Source organism: Pelophylax lessonae, assembly GCF_965119305.1.
Source record: "Pelophylax lessonae genome assembly, chromosome: 9".
Lineage (NCBI taxonomy): Eukaryota > Metazoa > Chordata > Amphibia > Anura > Ranidae > Pelophylax > Pelophylax lessonae.
In genome coordinates this window covers 2474479-2491644 of record NC_138776.1, presented here as the reverse complement: position 1 = coordinate 2491644, position 17166 = coordinate 2474479, and positions in this window count along the sequence as shown.

The window sequence follows — 17166 nt, the reverse complement described above, 5'->3', positions numbered from 1 at the left end:
ATGCCAGTAGATGGCCTCATAAATAGTGTTGTAACTTCTTAAATACAATACATAACTTCCAACCAGAACTGCTTCATAGCTGTGCATTCCCAAAATATGTGGATAAAATCCGCCCTGGGTGCAGTGCACCACCAACTGGATGATTGAGTGGGAAAAGTCCTAGCCACTCTGATGGGGGTGAGGTATGTTCTATGGAAAGGTTGTTTTGTATGAGGAAGTCTCTGGCTGAAACCAGTCTAGAAAAGTTAACCTCCCATATATCATCCCCATCATCCCCATCCAGCTGCGGAAAATCCCTCACCCGGGCATTTCTACAAGGTGCAAGGACCCTTCTAGTATCTATAGACAATTAGTTGTGTAGCACTGTCCCCATGGGCTTTCTGTATGATGATTTGTTGGGCCTCCTCTGATTACCAGCACACAGTCACTTATGCCTCATTTCCACTGAGCGGTACGGTACGGTTCGGTACGGTACGGTATGCAATTTTTGCTGTTCACATTCTCAAAAGTTGTAAATGGTACCCTAATTCCGAACCGTACTGTAGCACTTTTTTGGTACCCTTTCATTGGGGTACCAAGCACATTAGTACCGTACCAACAGGGTGGAGCAATACTGTTGAGGTTCTGTTGAGCTTAGGTACTGTTGGCGGTGGAAACGTAAGCCTGATCAAGGTGACCGTACCGAACTGTACCGAACCGTACCGTACCACTCAGTGGAAATGAGGCATTACGGCGTTTTTGCACTGCATGGACCCGAACAGTTCGGCTCGCTTTTGTGCTTTTCCCCTGCTGGTACTGAATGGTACGGTGTAGGAACGGTTTGGTACGGTACGGTACTGCGGCGCTTTTCCACTGCATGGAACCGAACGGTACGGGTCTCGAAAACAATACCACCTCGATTGTGGTTCCAAGAGGTACCATACCCGGTACCATATCCCACAATCCTTTGCATGCAGTCACTTCTAGCCACTGATTGGTCAGAGAATCCCACCCACCCCGTTGTTATCCCACCCACTTAACTTTAGTACTACTTTATGGCGCTTTTCAACTGCATGGAACCGAACGGTTCGGCTCGCTTTTGTGCTTTTCCACTGCTGGTACCGCATGGTACAGTGTAGGAACGGTTCGGTACGGTACGGCGGCGCTTTTCCACTGCATGGAACCGAATGGTACGGCTCTCGAAAACAGTACCACCTCGATTGTGGTTCCAAGAGGTACCATACCCAGTATCATATCCCACAATCCTTTGCATGCAGTCACTACTAGCCACTGATTGGTCAGAGAATCGTTGTTATCCCACCCACTTAACTTTAGTACTACTTTAGTGGAAAAGCAAACCATACCACACCGTACCGAACCGCACCGAACCGTTCCAACACCGTACCATGCGGTACCAGCAGTGGAAAAGCAAACCGGGCCAAGCAGGGCCGAGTAGAGCCGAGCCGGTACTTGCAGTGGAAAAGTGCCATGTTCACACATCCCTCCTTACTCCCGATGGCTCGTTGCTCAATAAACAGTCCAGGGGGATTTGTTTTTTTTTTTGATTAATTGTGGAACTTGGATGGGAGAAGGGAATAGTGGGATACTTCCAACTGGAACTATGTACATTGGATAAGGACAACTCTCACTTGGCCTCACCAGGTTGCTTGTGGAAGCAGTCACGCTGCTTAGAGCAGGGATCGCCAAACTACGGCCCTCCAGCTGTTGCGGAACAACACGTCCCATGAGGCATTGTAAAACTCTGACATTCACAGACATGACTAGGCATGATGGGAATTGTAGTTCCTGAACACCTGGAGAGCCATAGTTTGGAGACCCCTGGCTTAGACCATACTGCCACATGTATGGAAAGGGTTAAGTCTCCTTGCTCTTTCTCCAGCAATAGACTTGCTGATCTACTTTATCGTCAGGATACTCACTAGCATCCCCTTTACTGACACCCGTCCACTGACTCTTCTAGCTGCAGGGGTGGCCTCCCTCAAGACAGGCCCCTTGACACAGATCTGTACTCACTGTATGGAGAATCAGATGCTCCAGTGTCTCCCCTCTGGTCAGCTCCATAAGACTTCCGGGTTTAGTTCCTCTCTGTCTATTTAGGCCCTCATATCAACTACCTGAGCCCACATGGCACCTCTACAGAGGAGGAGGCAGCCCCCCCTCTCTCCGGGACCCCGCTCTCCTGACGAAAGACCCAGAGCACATGTGATCCTGGTATTTATACAGTATCCCAGCATGCACCAATGCACTTTCCTTTGCCAATCATCAGGGCTGTACTATATGCCTGTGCACTCATTTGTCAGGTTTCCTCCCACTGTCCAATATGCCTCCCCATTGGACCAGTGTGAAACACTCTGCAGACAGACTGAGCTGCACCTGAGCACCAAGAGCAGACCTCACTAGCAGATCCTGCTCTCTGGCAGGCAGAGAACAATATAGATTTGCAGTCCTGCAGTCCTGTTTACAGCCTTGGATGCAGGACCTCGGATCGCCACAGCAGACAGGGTACAAGAGAAATGGCGGCACACCGGACAATAGCTCACGATGAAAGGCTTTATTGAACAAGGATGCAAGGTACAGCAAAATGCATGGTAGACATGTTTCACAGGACTCACAGCGTGCTTGTTCAATAAAGCCTTTCATCGTGAGCTATTGTCCAGTGTGCGGCCATTTCTCTTGAGTCCTGATATGCTGATATACAAAGTAGACCTCCAACCACAACCTATCTCTAGGTTTGGATAGTATGAGAAAGGGGGAGATCCTATGTCAGATCTTTGATTGCTGACTGTTTCCCATTAGGATAAGCTATCTTAATTTTTTTGTGCTTGGTGACCATTATAAAATGTTACAGTTGTTCCCCAGAACAGCTTTAAAACGAAAATCTTGTACAAGTGACAGCTGTCAAAGGTGGTGTCAAAGATTTGGAAGATTTTCAAAGCCTTTAAGATGACACCACTTTCTCAGTTACAGTTATAGAAGAAATACAGGGATATCCTCATTCCACGTTCAACCTCCTGATTGGACAATGAAGGGGCAGAAGAAGAATGATGAGGACGCTCTTTTGCTCTCTCCTTCTATGAGCAATTTCCTTGACAACCCATTTGATAGCAACACAACTGATTGGCTACCTGCTTTGCTCCCTCTCCTGATCTGAGTGTTGCTGTTGTAAAAAGTAGGGTCCCCCTGCTGCGTCCGGGGTTGTCCATGTAGAACAGAAAAGGAGAGGTGGGATGCGAACATCCAGGTAGTAAAGTTCCCTTTTAACGCAGCATGAATTAAAGCAGGGGTCTTCACACTATGGCCCTCCGAGTGTGCAGGAACTACAATTCCCATCATGCCTAGTCATGTCTGTGAATGTCAGAGTTTTACAATGACTCATGGGATGTGTAGTTCCCCAAAAGCTGGGGGGCCGTAGTTTGAGGATCCCTACATTACAGGAACACACAAGGTCTCAATGGGCCCTTTTATTTATTGTATCTGGAGAAAATGCTGCTCCAGGCTTCCTCTAGTGCTAAAGCCTGAATATTCTTCATGTGATCTATGTCCAAGAGGAGAATTTGTCCTTCTGAATTCTGACTTCCCTCTTCTTTCAGCAGAGATCACACCAGCAAATGTCCAGGAATGGAGAGAGCAGCATTTCTTCTGTACACAATCCCCCTAAAAGTTCAAGGATTCTTGTGGAAGCATCAACCGGTATAGAACAATCTATCCGGTCTTCCAGAGTTTCCACATTTTAGCAGGCTGGAAGGACTCTACCTTTTCCTGGGAGCACACTAATAATTAGTATGGTCCACGTCTACAGTAAAGGGGGTTTGTGAGCCCCTCCACCTGAGTTACCAACAGCCATGGAATGGGAGAAGTCATCCCTCCACCTAAGATACTTACATCCATGGAATGGGAGAAGTCATCCCTCTACCTGAGTTACCTACAGCCATAGAATGGGAGAAGTCATCCCTCTACCTGAGTTACCTACAGCCATAGAATGGGAGAAGTCATCGCTCTACCTGAGTTACCTACAGCCATGGAATGGGGGAAGTTATCCCTCCACCTAAGATACTTACAGCCATAGAACGGGAGAAGTCATCCCTCTACCTGAGTTACCTACATCCATGGAATGGGAGAAGTCATCCCTGTACCTGAGTTACCTACATCCATGGAATGGGAGAAGTCATCCCTCCACCTGAGTTACCTACAGCCATGGAATGGGGGAAGTTATCCCTCCACCTAAGATACTTACAGCCATAGAACGGGAGAAGTCATCCCTCTACCTGAGTTACCTACAGCCATGGAATGGGAGAAGTCATCCCTCCACCTGAGTTACCTACAGCCATGGAATGGGAGAAGTCATCCCTCCACCGGAGTTACCTACATCCATGGAATAGGAGAAGTCATCCCTCCACCTAAATTTCAAACAGCAATGGAATGGGGGAAGTCATCCCTCTACCTGAGTTACCTACATCCATGGAATGGGAGAAGTTATCCCTCCACCTAAGATACTTACAGCCATAGAACGGGAGAAGTCATCCCTCCACCTGAGTTACCTACAGCCATGGAATAGGAGAAGTCATCCCTCTACCTGAGTTACCTTCAGCCACAGAATGGGAGAAGTCATCCCTCCACCGGAGTTACCTACATCCATGGAATGGGGGAAGTTATCACTCTACCTAAGATACTTACAGCCATAGAATGGGAGAAGTCATCCCTCTACCTGAGTTACCTACAGACATGGAATGGGAGAAGTCATCCCTCCACCTGAGTTACCTACATCCATGGAATGGGAGAAGTCATCCCTCCACCTGAGTTACCTACAGCCATGGAATGGGAGAAGTCATCCCTGTACCTGAGTTACCTACATCCATGGAATGGGAGAAGTCATCCCTCCACCTGAGTTACCTACAGCCATGGAATGGGAGAAGTCATCCCTCCACCTGAGTTACCTACAGCCATGGAATGGGAGAAGTCATCCCTCCACCTAAATTATCTACAGCCATGGAATGGGAGAAGTCATCCCTCCACCTAAATTACAAACAGCAATGGAATGGGAGAAGTCATCCCTTCACCTGAGTTACCTACAGCCATGGAATGGGGGAAGTCATCCCTCTACCTAAATTACAAACAGCCATGGAATTGGAGAAGTCATCCATCTATCTGAGTTACCTACAGCCATGGAATGGGAGAAGTCATCCATGTACCTGAGTTACCTACATCCATGGAATGGGAGAAGTCACCCCTCCACCTAAATTACAAACAGCCATGGAATTGGAGAAGTCATCCATCTACCTGAGTTACCTACAGCCATGGAATGGGAGAAGTCATCCCTCTACCTGAGTTATCTACATCCATGGAATGGGAGAAGTCATCCCTCCACCTGAGTTACCTACAGCCATGGAATGGGAGAAGTCATCCATGTACCTGAGTTACCTACATCCATGAAATGGGAGAAGTCATCCCTCCACCTAAGATACTTACAGCCATGGAATGGGAGAAGTCATCCATCCACCTGAGTTACCTACATCCATGGAATGGGAGAAGTCATCCCTCCACCTAAATTACAAACAGCAATGGAATGGGAGAAGTCATCCCTCTACCTGAGTTACTTACAGCCATGGAATGGGAGAAGTCATCCCTCCACCTGAGTTACCTACAGCCATGGAATGGGAGAAGTCATCCCTCTACCTGAGTTACCTACAGCCATGGAATGGGAGAAGTCATCCCTCCACCTGAGTTACCTACATTCATGGAATGGGAGAAGTCATCCCTCCACCTAAATTTCAAACAGCAATGGAAAGGGGGAAGTCATCCCTGTACCTGAGTTACCTTCAGCCATAGAATGGGAGAAGTCATCCCTCCACCTGAGTTACCTACAGCCATGGAATGGGAGAAGTCATCCCTCCACCTGAGTTATCTACATCCATGGAATGGGAGAAGTCATCCCTCCACCTGAGTTACCTACAGCCATGGAATGGGAGAAGTCATCCCTGTACCTGAGTTATCTACATCCATGGAATGGGAGAAGTCATCCCTCCACCTGAGTTACCTACAGCCATGGAATGGGAGAAGTCATCCCTCCACCTGAGTTATCTACATCCATGGAATGGGAGAAGTTATCCCTCCACCTGAGTCACCTACAGCCATGGAATGGGAGAAGTCATCCCTCCACCTGAGTTACCTACAGCCATGGAATGGGAGAAGTCATCCCTCTACCTGAGTTACCTACAGCCATGGAATGGGAGAAGTCATCCCTGTACCTGAGTTACCTATAGCCATGGAATGGGAGAAGTCATCCCTCCACCTGAGTTATCTTCAGCCATAGAATCGGAGAAGTCATCCCTCCACCTGAGTTATCTACAGCCATGGAATGGGAGAAGTCATCCCTCCACCTGAGTTATCTACAGCCATGGAATGGGAGAAGTCATCGCTCTACCTGAGTTACCTACATTCATGGAATGGGAGAAGTCATCCCTCCACCTAAATTACCAACAGCAATGGAATGGGAGAAGTCATCCCTGTACCTGAGTTACCTACAGCCATGGAATGGGAGAAGTCATCCCTGTACCTGAGTTACCTTCAGCCATAGAATGGGAGAAGTCATCCCTCCACCGGAGTTACCTACATCCATGGAATGGGAGAAGTCATCCCTCCACCTGAGTTACCTACAGCCATGGAATGGGAGAAGTCATCCCTGTACCTGAGTTACCTTCTGCCATAGAATGGGAGAAGTCATCCCTCCACCTGAGTTATCTACATCCATGGAATGGGAGAAGTTATCCCTCCACCTGAGTTACCTACAGCCATGGAATGGGAGAAGTCATCCCTCCACCTGAGTTACCTACAGCCATGGAATGGGAGAAGTCATCCCTCCACCTGAGTTACCTACAGCCATGGAATGGGAGAAGTCATCCCTCCACCTGAGTTATCTACAGCCATGGAATGGGAGAAGTCATCGCTCCACCTGAGTTATCTACATCCATGGAATGGGAGAAGTCATCCCTCCACCGAAGTTACCTACAGCCATGGAATGGGAGAAGTCATCCCTCCACCTGAGTTACCTACAGCCATGGAATGGGAGAAGTCATCCCTCTACCTGAGTCACCTACAGCCATGGAATGGGAGAAGTCATCCCTCCACCTGAGTTATCTACAGCAATGGAATGGGAGAAGTCATCCCTCCACCTGAGTTACCTACAGCCATGGAATGGGAGAAGTCATCCCTGTACCTGAGTTACCTATAGCCATGGAATGGGAGAAGTCATCCCTCCACCTGAGTTATCTTCAGCCATAGAATCGGAGAAGTCATCCCTCCACCTGAGTTATCTACAGCAATGGAATGGGAGAAGTCATCCCTCTACCTGAGTTACCTACAGCCATGGAATGGGAGAAGTCATCCCTGTACCTGAGTTACCTATAGCCATGGAATGGGAGAAGTCATCCCTCCACCTGAGTTATCTTCAGCCATAGAATCGGAGAAGTCATCCCTCCACCTGAGTTATCTACAGCCATGGAATGGGAGAAGTCATCCCTCCACCTGAGTTATCTACAGCCATGGAATGGGAGAAGTCATCGCTCTACCTGAGTTACCTACATTCATGGAATGGGAGAAGTCATCCCTCCACCTAAATTACCAACAGCAATGGAATGGGAGAAGTCATCCCTGTACCTGAGTTACCTACAGCCATGGAATGGGAGAAGTCATCCCTGTACCTGAGTTACCTTCAGCCATAGAATGGGAGAAGTCATCCCTCCACCGGAGTTACCTACATCCATGGAATGGGAGAAGTCATCCCTCCACCTGAGTTACCTACAGCCATGGAATGGGAGAAGTCATCCCTGTACCTGAGTTACCTTCTGCCATAGAATGGGAGAAGTCATCCCTCCACCTGAGTTATCTACATCCATGGAATGGGAGAAGTTATCCCTCCACCTGAGTTACCTACAGCCATGGAATGGGAGAAGTCATCCCTCCACCTGAGTTACCTACAGCCATGGAATGGGAGAAGTCATCCCTCCACCTGAGTTACCTACAGCCATGGAATGGGAGAAGTCATCCCTCCACCTGAGTTATCTACAGCCATGGAATGGGAGAAGTCATCGCTCCACCTGAGTTATCTACATCCATGGAATGGGAGAAGTCATCCCTCCACCGAAGTTACCTACAGCCATGGAATGGGAGAAGTCATCCCTCCACCTGAGTTACCTACAGCCATGGAATGGGAGAAGTCATCCCTCTACCTGAGTCACCTACAGCCATGGAATGGGAGAAGTCATCCCTCCACCTGAGTTATCTACAGCAATGGAATGGGAGAAGTCATCCCTCCACCTGAGTTACCTACAGCCATGGAATGGGAGAAGTCATCCCTGTACCTGAGTTACCTACAGCCATGGAATGGGAGAAGTCATCCCTGTACCTGAGTTACCTACATCCATGGAATGGGAGAAGTCATCCATCCACCTGAGTTACCTACAAACATGGAATGGGAAAAGTCATCCCTCCACCTGAGTTATCTACATCCATGGAATGGGAGAAGTCATCCCTCCACCTAAATTACAAACAGCAATGGAATGGGAGAAGTCATCCCTCTACCTGAGTTACCTACAGCCATGGTATGGGAGAAGTCATCCGTTAACCTGAGTTATCTACAGTCAGAGAATAGGAGAAGTCATCCCTCCACCTAAGTTACCAACAGCCATGGAATGGGAGAAGTCATCCCTCCACCTGAGTTATCTACGTCAATGGAATGGGAGAAGTCATCCCTCCACCTGAGTTATCTATGGCCATGGAATGGGAGAAGTCATCCCTCTACCTGAGTTATCTACGTCCATGGAATGGGAGAAGTCAAGTCATGGACCTTCTATGGGTTCTTGTTATTGTTGCGTATTGTATTCCTCAACTAAGCCGAATAAATACACTCGAGCCATGAACTCCAGCTTCTATTTCTCTTTACTTAAGCCGCCCATACATGGATCAAAATGTTGATCAATGTATGGGCAGCCTGGTTGCGTAGAAGTCGATCTACTTATCAACTTCTGTACCAACCAAATTTTGGAAAATTTCTACATGATCAGTGGCTATAGCTGGGAACAGTGTTGATCAGTATGTTCTGATAGTGGGGAAGTCTCCCCGCTGTCAGAATAAATTCAATCCACACAAGTGATTTCCCCCATCCACACATTTGATCAGGTCATTTTTTTTTTTTCAACCCCCGCTGCTAACCTCAGTGTGGTGTGGAGTAAACTTTAAAATAAAACTCTGGGCAAGCAGCTTTCAGCATGATTAAAGAGAACCTGTCCCCAGACCATTCACTTCTCCAACAGTCTTTCTTTAAAGGAAACCTATGGTCACTCTCATTTTATAACATCAGCAATGTAATAATATTACAAACAATAGTTATCACTGACAATCCAATATAAGCTTAGTTGAAAAATTTCCTTTCATGTTGTGAGCGCTGCCTGTCTCTTTCCATGCTTCCTGGTTTCCCAGCATGCTTTGCAGCTTCTCGTACATTTCTAAGGACTATATATCCCATGGTACCTTGCTAATTCCTACTGACTCCGCCTATTGAAACTCCTCCTCTCAGAAGGTGGGCTATGTGAAAGGTTTGACACAGCAGTGCCTACTCACAGGACATAGTGACGAGTCAATGTGTGGGGGTCTTCACAAAGAAAGTTTACAAACTTTAATATTATTATTATTATACAGGATATACACAGCGCCAACAGTTTACGCAGCGCTTTACAATATAAAGGGGAGAGAGTACAGTTACAATACAATAAAACACAGGAGGGTTAAGAGGATCCTGCTCATAAGAGCTTCCAATCTAATAGGATCATTCGGATTAATGGGAGTAGGATAGAAATGATTGAAATACAATGTGGATTTTACATTTTATATGATTAATCACTTCCTGCTCAGCCTATTGTCAAATGATGGCTGGGCGGTATATTCGTCGCTCTGGGTGAACGTCATATGACGTCCTCCGGGAAGGAGCCTCGCAAATTCACTGATGTAAGCAATCATAATGAGTAAAAAAAATAAAAAATCCTGGTCACTTCCCAGGAGTAATACACTGCTACTATGGTAATGCTGTATTACTCTGGTCACAGAATGTTTAAAAAAAAAAAGCAAACAATTGAAATGAAATAGAAAAAATAAAATATAATTTTTTTTATTTTTTTTATTTTTAGATACGGTCACCAGTCAGTGTCCCTGATCACCGCCACACCAGTTATATGATGATGCTGTACTGCACTGGTAACAGGATGGAAAAAAAAAAGCAGGCCTATAGTAATTATTTTCATCTTTCCACCCATTAAATCCTCTGCCCTTGTTGTTTTAACTTCGGATAGTAAAAATTGGATTTTTGACTTACCGTAAAATCCATTTCTCTGATGTTCATTGACAGACACAGCTCTCCATCTTCATGACCGTAGGGTTATACTGCCCCCGACAGGAGTAGGCCACTAGGCAGAGAAAAAAGCTTAAGCACACCTATGGGGCAGTCCCTGGGGGTATACCCCCACTTCATGCTATAGGTATTCAGTTTTGTAACAAGCAGAGTCAGAAGGAAAAAACCCAACTCCACAGAGGGGTGGGTGCTGTACAGTGGCGGACGGTGTATTGAGGGCGCAGGGGCGTCGCCCCCCATCCATGCGTCCGGCCCCCTAATCTGCATGCAGGGGAGCCGGACGCATGGAGCTCAATGGGTTTTTTTTTTTTAAATCACCTGATTAGGGCCAGAGGCTCTAATAGGGTGATGCAAAGGGTCAGAGGCGTAACTAGAGCCTTCAGGGCCCCGATGCAAGAAACCATGAAGGGCCTCCCCAGATCCCTGGCCGGGGCCCTTCCCTTCAAGCCCTGGGCTCTTCTCACTAATCCTGGGGCTCTTTATTCTCGTTGCATGGCCTTTTATTACGGTCCCGCAGCAGGATCCTTTCACAAGTTCTGCAGTGGGCTCCCTTCCTGCAATCTTGGGGCCTCCCCACAGTGGTGCAATGCCAGGGCCCGGTCGCAAGTGTGACTTTTGCAATCCTGGAAGTTCACCCACTGGTTTGCTACTGGGCCCCCTGGAGCATGGGGCCCGGTAGCAATCGCAACCCCTGCAACCCCTGTAGTTACGCCCCTGCAAAGGGTGGTTCCGGGGCGCCCGAGCCCACCCATTGTGTGACATTAGCGAATTAAAATTTGCTATTGTCACACCGATCCTCCTCCTGGCCAATCAGGAAGCTGGTCTAATACCGGCTTCCTGATTGGCCGCAAGGCAAACCCCATGCCATTGGCCGAGGAAGAGGCGGAAACGGGAGGACTCGAGGAGACTGGAGACACACCGCCGGGGGACACAGTGAGGAGAAGCCACCGCCGGGACTGAAGAGAAGCCGCCGCGGCTGCTCCAGGGCTCTAGGTAAGTGCATTGGTCTCGGGGGGGGGGGGGGGGGGGCACGCACGCACGCTGGTCTCTGCATTGAAGGGGGCATGTACGCTGGTCACTGCATTGAAGGGGGCATGTACGCTGGTCACTGCATTGAAGGGGGCATGTACGCTGGTCACTGCATTGAAGGGGGCATGCTGGTCTCTGCATTGAAGGGGGCACGCTGGCCACTGTGCATTGAAAGGGGACACGCTGGTCACTGTGCATTGAAAGGGGGCACGCTGGTCTCTCTGCATTGAAAGGTGGCATGCTGGTCTCTCTGCATATAAAGGGGGCACGCTGGTCACTGTGCATTGAAAGGGGGCACGCTGGTCTCTCTGCATAGAAAGGGGGCACGCTGGTCACTGTGCATTGAAAGGGGGACACGCTGGTCACTGTGCATTGAAAGGGGGCACGCTGGTCTCTCTGCATTGAAAGGGGGCATGCTGGTCTCTCTGCATAGAAAGGGGGCACGCTGGTCCCTGTGCATTGAAAGGGGGCACGCTGGTCTCTCTGCATTGAAAGGGGGCATGCTGGTCTCTCTGCATTGAAAGGGGACACGCTGGTCACTGTGCATTGAAAGGGGGCACGCTGGTCTCTCTGCATTGAAAGGGAGCACGCTGGTCTCTCTTCATTGAAAAGGGGCACGCTGGTCTCTCTGCATTGAAAGGGGACACGCTGGTCACTGTGCATTGAAAGGGGGCACGCTGGTCTCTCTGCATTGAAAGGGGGCACGCTGGTCTCTCTGCTTTTAAAGGGGGCACGCTATACCTTAATTACTGAAGGCTCCTTTCACACTTTTGTGACCTCAAAGTCACGCAATTTTTTACAGCGTTTTTTGCCGCAAAGCAATGCCTATTACATTTTTCTGTTTGCGCCCCCCCCCCCCAAAAAAAATATTTTGAGCACCAGCCGCCACTGGTGCTATATCCATCAATGAACATCAGAGAAATGGATTTTACGGTGAGTCAAAAATCTCATTTTCTCTTGCGTTCATTGACGGACACAGCTCTTCTTCTTTATGACCGTAGGGACGCCCCAAAGCAGTGTCAAACATGAGGGGTGGGAACAGCAGAAAACAAACTTCCTCAAGGCTAAACATAGTCAATCAGGTAACTTGGAGCTCAACTGAGAACAATTGGAGCTCACCTGAAAAAAAACACCCTTAAAGAGGACAAGTCCTCTAAATAGCCACAGCCTGCAAAACTTTGTGGCCAAAAAAAGCATCTGCAGATGCCAACACATCCACTTTATAAAACTTTTTTAAGTGTGCACCGACGACCAGGTGGCCGCCTTGCAAACCTGTACCACTGACCCCTGATGACGGAAGGCCTGGGAGGCACTAAGCGCCCGAGTAGAGTGCGCCCTGACAGGGAAAGGAGGAACCTGACCCTTAATAGAATAAGCCAGCCCCTTGCGAGGTCCATCCGTGAGGACAAATAGTGAGTCTGACTACCTAAACGACTCCGTAGCTGCCAGGTACACCCTGATTGCCCTAACCACATCCAGGGAATGGAAACCAACTTCCTTAAGATGCTTAGGCTTGGGACACCGGGAGGGCAACACAATGTCTTCATTCAGATGAAAATTGGTAACGACCTTTGGACAGGACGACGGACATGGCCGAAGAACCATCTATACCCTGTGAACCACTAGATAAGGTCAATATAAGGACTAGACAAGACAGCGCCGCCAGTTCAGACACCCTGCGCACAGATGTAAAAGCCACAAAAAAGGCCACCTTCTAGGACAACGTAAGCAGGGGAATCTCCAAATTTTTTTTTAAAGGGGGGGTTTCTGGAGAACTGACAACACCAAATTGAGGTCCCACGGCGGCAATGGAGACCGCACCGGGGGAACCAAGTGTCTCACTCCCTGGAGAAAGGTATGTACCAAGGAGTGTGTGGACAACGGACGCTGAAAGAAAACCGCCAAGGCCTAAACCCGGCCCTTGATGGTACTCAAGGCCAAACGCTGCTCAACCCCTCGATGGAGGAAAGCCAAAATCCGAGTCACCGAAAAGGAGCGAGGGTGAACCCTTAGGGATTCACACCATGCAATGTACATCTTCCAAGTATGATAGTACATCATCCTAGAAGTAGATTTTCTAGCTTTTAAAACCATAGGAATCACCGATTCAGACAAACCTCTATTTTTCAGCACCTGGCGTTCAACAGCCAAGCCGTCAAAGCCAGCAACTGTAAAGCAGGATGGAAGATCAGACTTTGGGACAGCAGATCTTCCCTGAGAGGAAGTCTCCAAGGAGCATCGGCGAACAGCCGTACCAGATCGGCGTACCAAGACCAACAAGGCCAGTCTGGAGCCAGATGACCAGAATCCCTTCTGATTGGATCTTGCGCAGGAGTCTCGACAGAAGATTGAGAGGAGTAAAGGCGTAAATCAGACGATACTGACTCCAGGGAGCCACTAGGGTGTCTGTGGCGTCGGCTGGAGGATCCCAATACTGTGCTACAAACCTCTGTACTTTCCTGTTGAGGCGAGAGGCCAACAGATCCACCTCGTGAGTCCCCCACCAGAGACACAACTGGTGGAACACCTCTGGATGAAGTGACCATTCTCCTTGGTCTAACGCCTGTCGACTGAGATAGTCTGCCTGACAATTTTCCACTCCTGCAATGTGCACAGCAGAGAGGGCTGGAGCAAAGAGTTCTGCCCACCTCAGAATACCAGCTACCTCCCGAGCCGCCAGAACACTTCTTGTGCCCCCTTGGTGATTGACATAGGCCACGGCGATGCATTGTCCGATTGAATCCATAACCCTTGAGACAACTTGTCCAGTGATCCAGACAAAGTCTGATTGCTCAGAGCTCCAGTACATTGATCGGTAGCCTGGACTTCTCCAGAGTCCAGACCCCCTGAGCACACTCTGTTCCGAGGACGCCTCCCCACCTTGATAGGCTGGCATCCGTGGTGACAACTGTCCAGTACAGGGGAAGAAATGATTTTACTGCAAACAAACAAACAAAGGGCGCACCGGCCTAGTGCATTATCCTCAGTAAGGCTTTATTAGTACAAAATAAAAGTGGCTACTCACAAACAGAAGATGTAAACCAGAATATCGAATTCAAATGTCGGAATCCATTGTTACAAAGTCCACTGTTCTTGATAGAATGACGTCTGACGCGTTTCGAGGCTTCGCCTCTTCTTCAGAGCCCCTAATGACATCATCTCTCTCTCACGAATGTTTTCCAGCAAGGGAGGAGGGATGAGTCAAAGGAGAGCCAATGAGAGCTGCAGAGCTGGAGGGGGGTGAAGATAGCAGGAGACTGCAAAGACCCATGAGTATTCATCAAGATGTGTATGTGTGTGTCTGTATACACAGTATCTCACAAAAGTGAGTACACCCCTCCCATTTCCGTAAATATTTTTTATTCTATCTTTTCATGTGACAACACTGAAGAAATGACACTTTGCTACAATGTAAAGTAGTGAGTGTACAGCTTGTATAACAGTGTAAATTTACTGTCCCCTCAAAATAACTCAACACACAGCCATTAATGTCTAAACCGCTGGCAACAAAAGTCAGTACACCCCTAAGTGACAATGTCCAAATTGGGCCCAAAGTGTCAATATTTTGTGTGGCCGCCATTATTTTCCAGTACTGCCTTAACCCTCTTGGGCATGGAGGTCACCAGAGCTTCACAGGTTGTCACTGGAGTCCTTTTCCCCTCCTCCATGATGACATCACAGAGCTGGTGGATGTTAGAGACCTTGCGCTCCTCCACCTTCTGTTTGAGGATCCCCCACAGATGGTCAATAGGGTTTAGGTCTGGAGACATGCTTGGCCAGTCCATCACCTTTACCCTCAGCTTCTTTAGCAAGGCAGTGGTCATCTTGGAGGTGTTTGGGGTCGTTATGTTGGAATACTGCCCTGCCCCCCAGTCTCTGAAGGGAGGGGATCATGCTCTGCTTCAGTATGTCACAGTACATGTTGGCATTCATGGTTCCCCCAATGAACTGTAGCTCCCCAGTGCCGGCAGCACTCAGGCAGCCCCAGACCATGACACTCCCACCACCATGCTTGACTGTAGGAAGACACACTTGTCTTTGTACTCCTCACCTGGTTGCCCCCACACACGCCTGACACCATCTGACACCAAATAAGTTTATCTTGGTCTCATCAGAGCACAGGAGATGGTTCCAGTAATCCATGTCCTTAGTCTGCTGCTCTATAGCAAACTATTTGCGGGCTTTCTTGTGCATCATCAGGCTTCCTTCTGGGATGACAGCCATGCAGACCAATTTGATGCAGTGTGCGGCGTATGGTCTGAGCACTGACAGGCTGACCCCTCCCCCACCCCTTCAACCTCTGCAGCAATGCTGGCAGCACTCATACGTCTATTTCCCAAAGACAACCTCTGGATATGACGCTGAGCACGGCACTCAACTTCTTTGGTCGACAATGGTGAGGTCTGTTCTGAGTGAAACCTGTCCTGGTAAACCGCTGTATGGTCTTGGCCACTGTGCTGCAGCTCAGTTTCAGGGTCTTGGCAATCTTCTTATAGCCTAGGCCATCTTTATGTAGAGTGACAATTCTTTTTTTCAGATCCTCAGAGAGTTCTTTGCCATGAGGTGCCATGTTGAACCTCCAGTGACCAGTATGAGAGAGTGAGAGCGATAACACCAAATGTAACACACCTGCTCCCCATTCACACCTGAGACCTTGTAACACTAACGAGTCACATGACACCGGGGAGGGAAAATGGCTAAATGGGCCCAATTTGGACATTGTCACTTAGGGGTGTACTCACTTTTGTTACCAGCGGTTTAGACATTAATGGCTGTGTTGAGTTATTTTGAGGGGACAGCAAATTTACACTATCAAATCGCAACGCACAGACGTCACATGTGATGTGCACAGGAAGGCGGTGCGTTTTGGTGCAAATCACATGCAGTGTTCAGCATGCACCCAGTGTGACCCCAGGCTATTTACCATCAACGACACCTCCGAACACAACCCAGGCTTAACAAAACCAATGGAATAAAAAACATAAAAAAAACACTAGTTAGCAGCATTTTTTTGCGTTTATTGATGTTAGAGCGTTTTTACAGCTGAAAAACGCCACTCAAAACGCATTTGTTTTCGTTTTTTTTTTTTTTTCTTCAGCCAGAAAACACCTCCCTGCCAAAAACTGCTGATAACAGCCTGTGTGTGCATGGAGACATAGGAGGACATGCTGGGGAGACATAGGAGAACATGCTGGGGAGACATAGGAGAACATGCTGGGGAGACATAGGAGAACATGCTGGGGAGACATAGGAGAACATGCCGGGGAGACATAGGAGAACATGCCGGGGAGACATAGGAGAACATGCTGGGGAGACATAGGAGAACATGCTGGGGAGACATAGGAGAACATGCCGGGGAGACATAGGAGAACATGGAGGGGAGACATAGGAGAACATGCTGGGGAGACATAGGAGAACATGCCGGGGAGACATAGGAGATCATGCCGGGGAGACATAGGAGGACATGCCGGGGAGACATAGGAGAACATGGAGGGGAGACATAGGAGAACATGCCGGGGAGACATAGGAGAACATGCTGGGGAGACATAGGAGAACATGCCGGGGAGACATAGGAGAACATGCTGGGGAGACATAGAAGAACATGCCGGGGAGACATAGGAGAACATGCTGGGGAGACATAAGAGAACATGCTGGGGAGACATAGGAGAACATGCCGGGGAGACATAGGAGAACATGCCGGGGAGACATAAGAGAACATGCTGGGGAGACATAGGAGA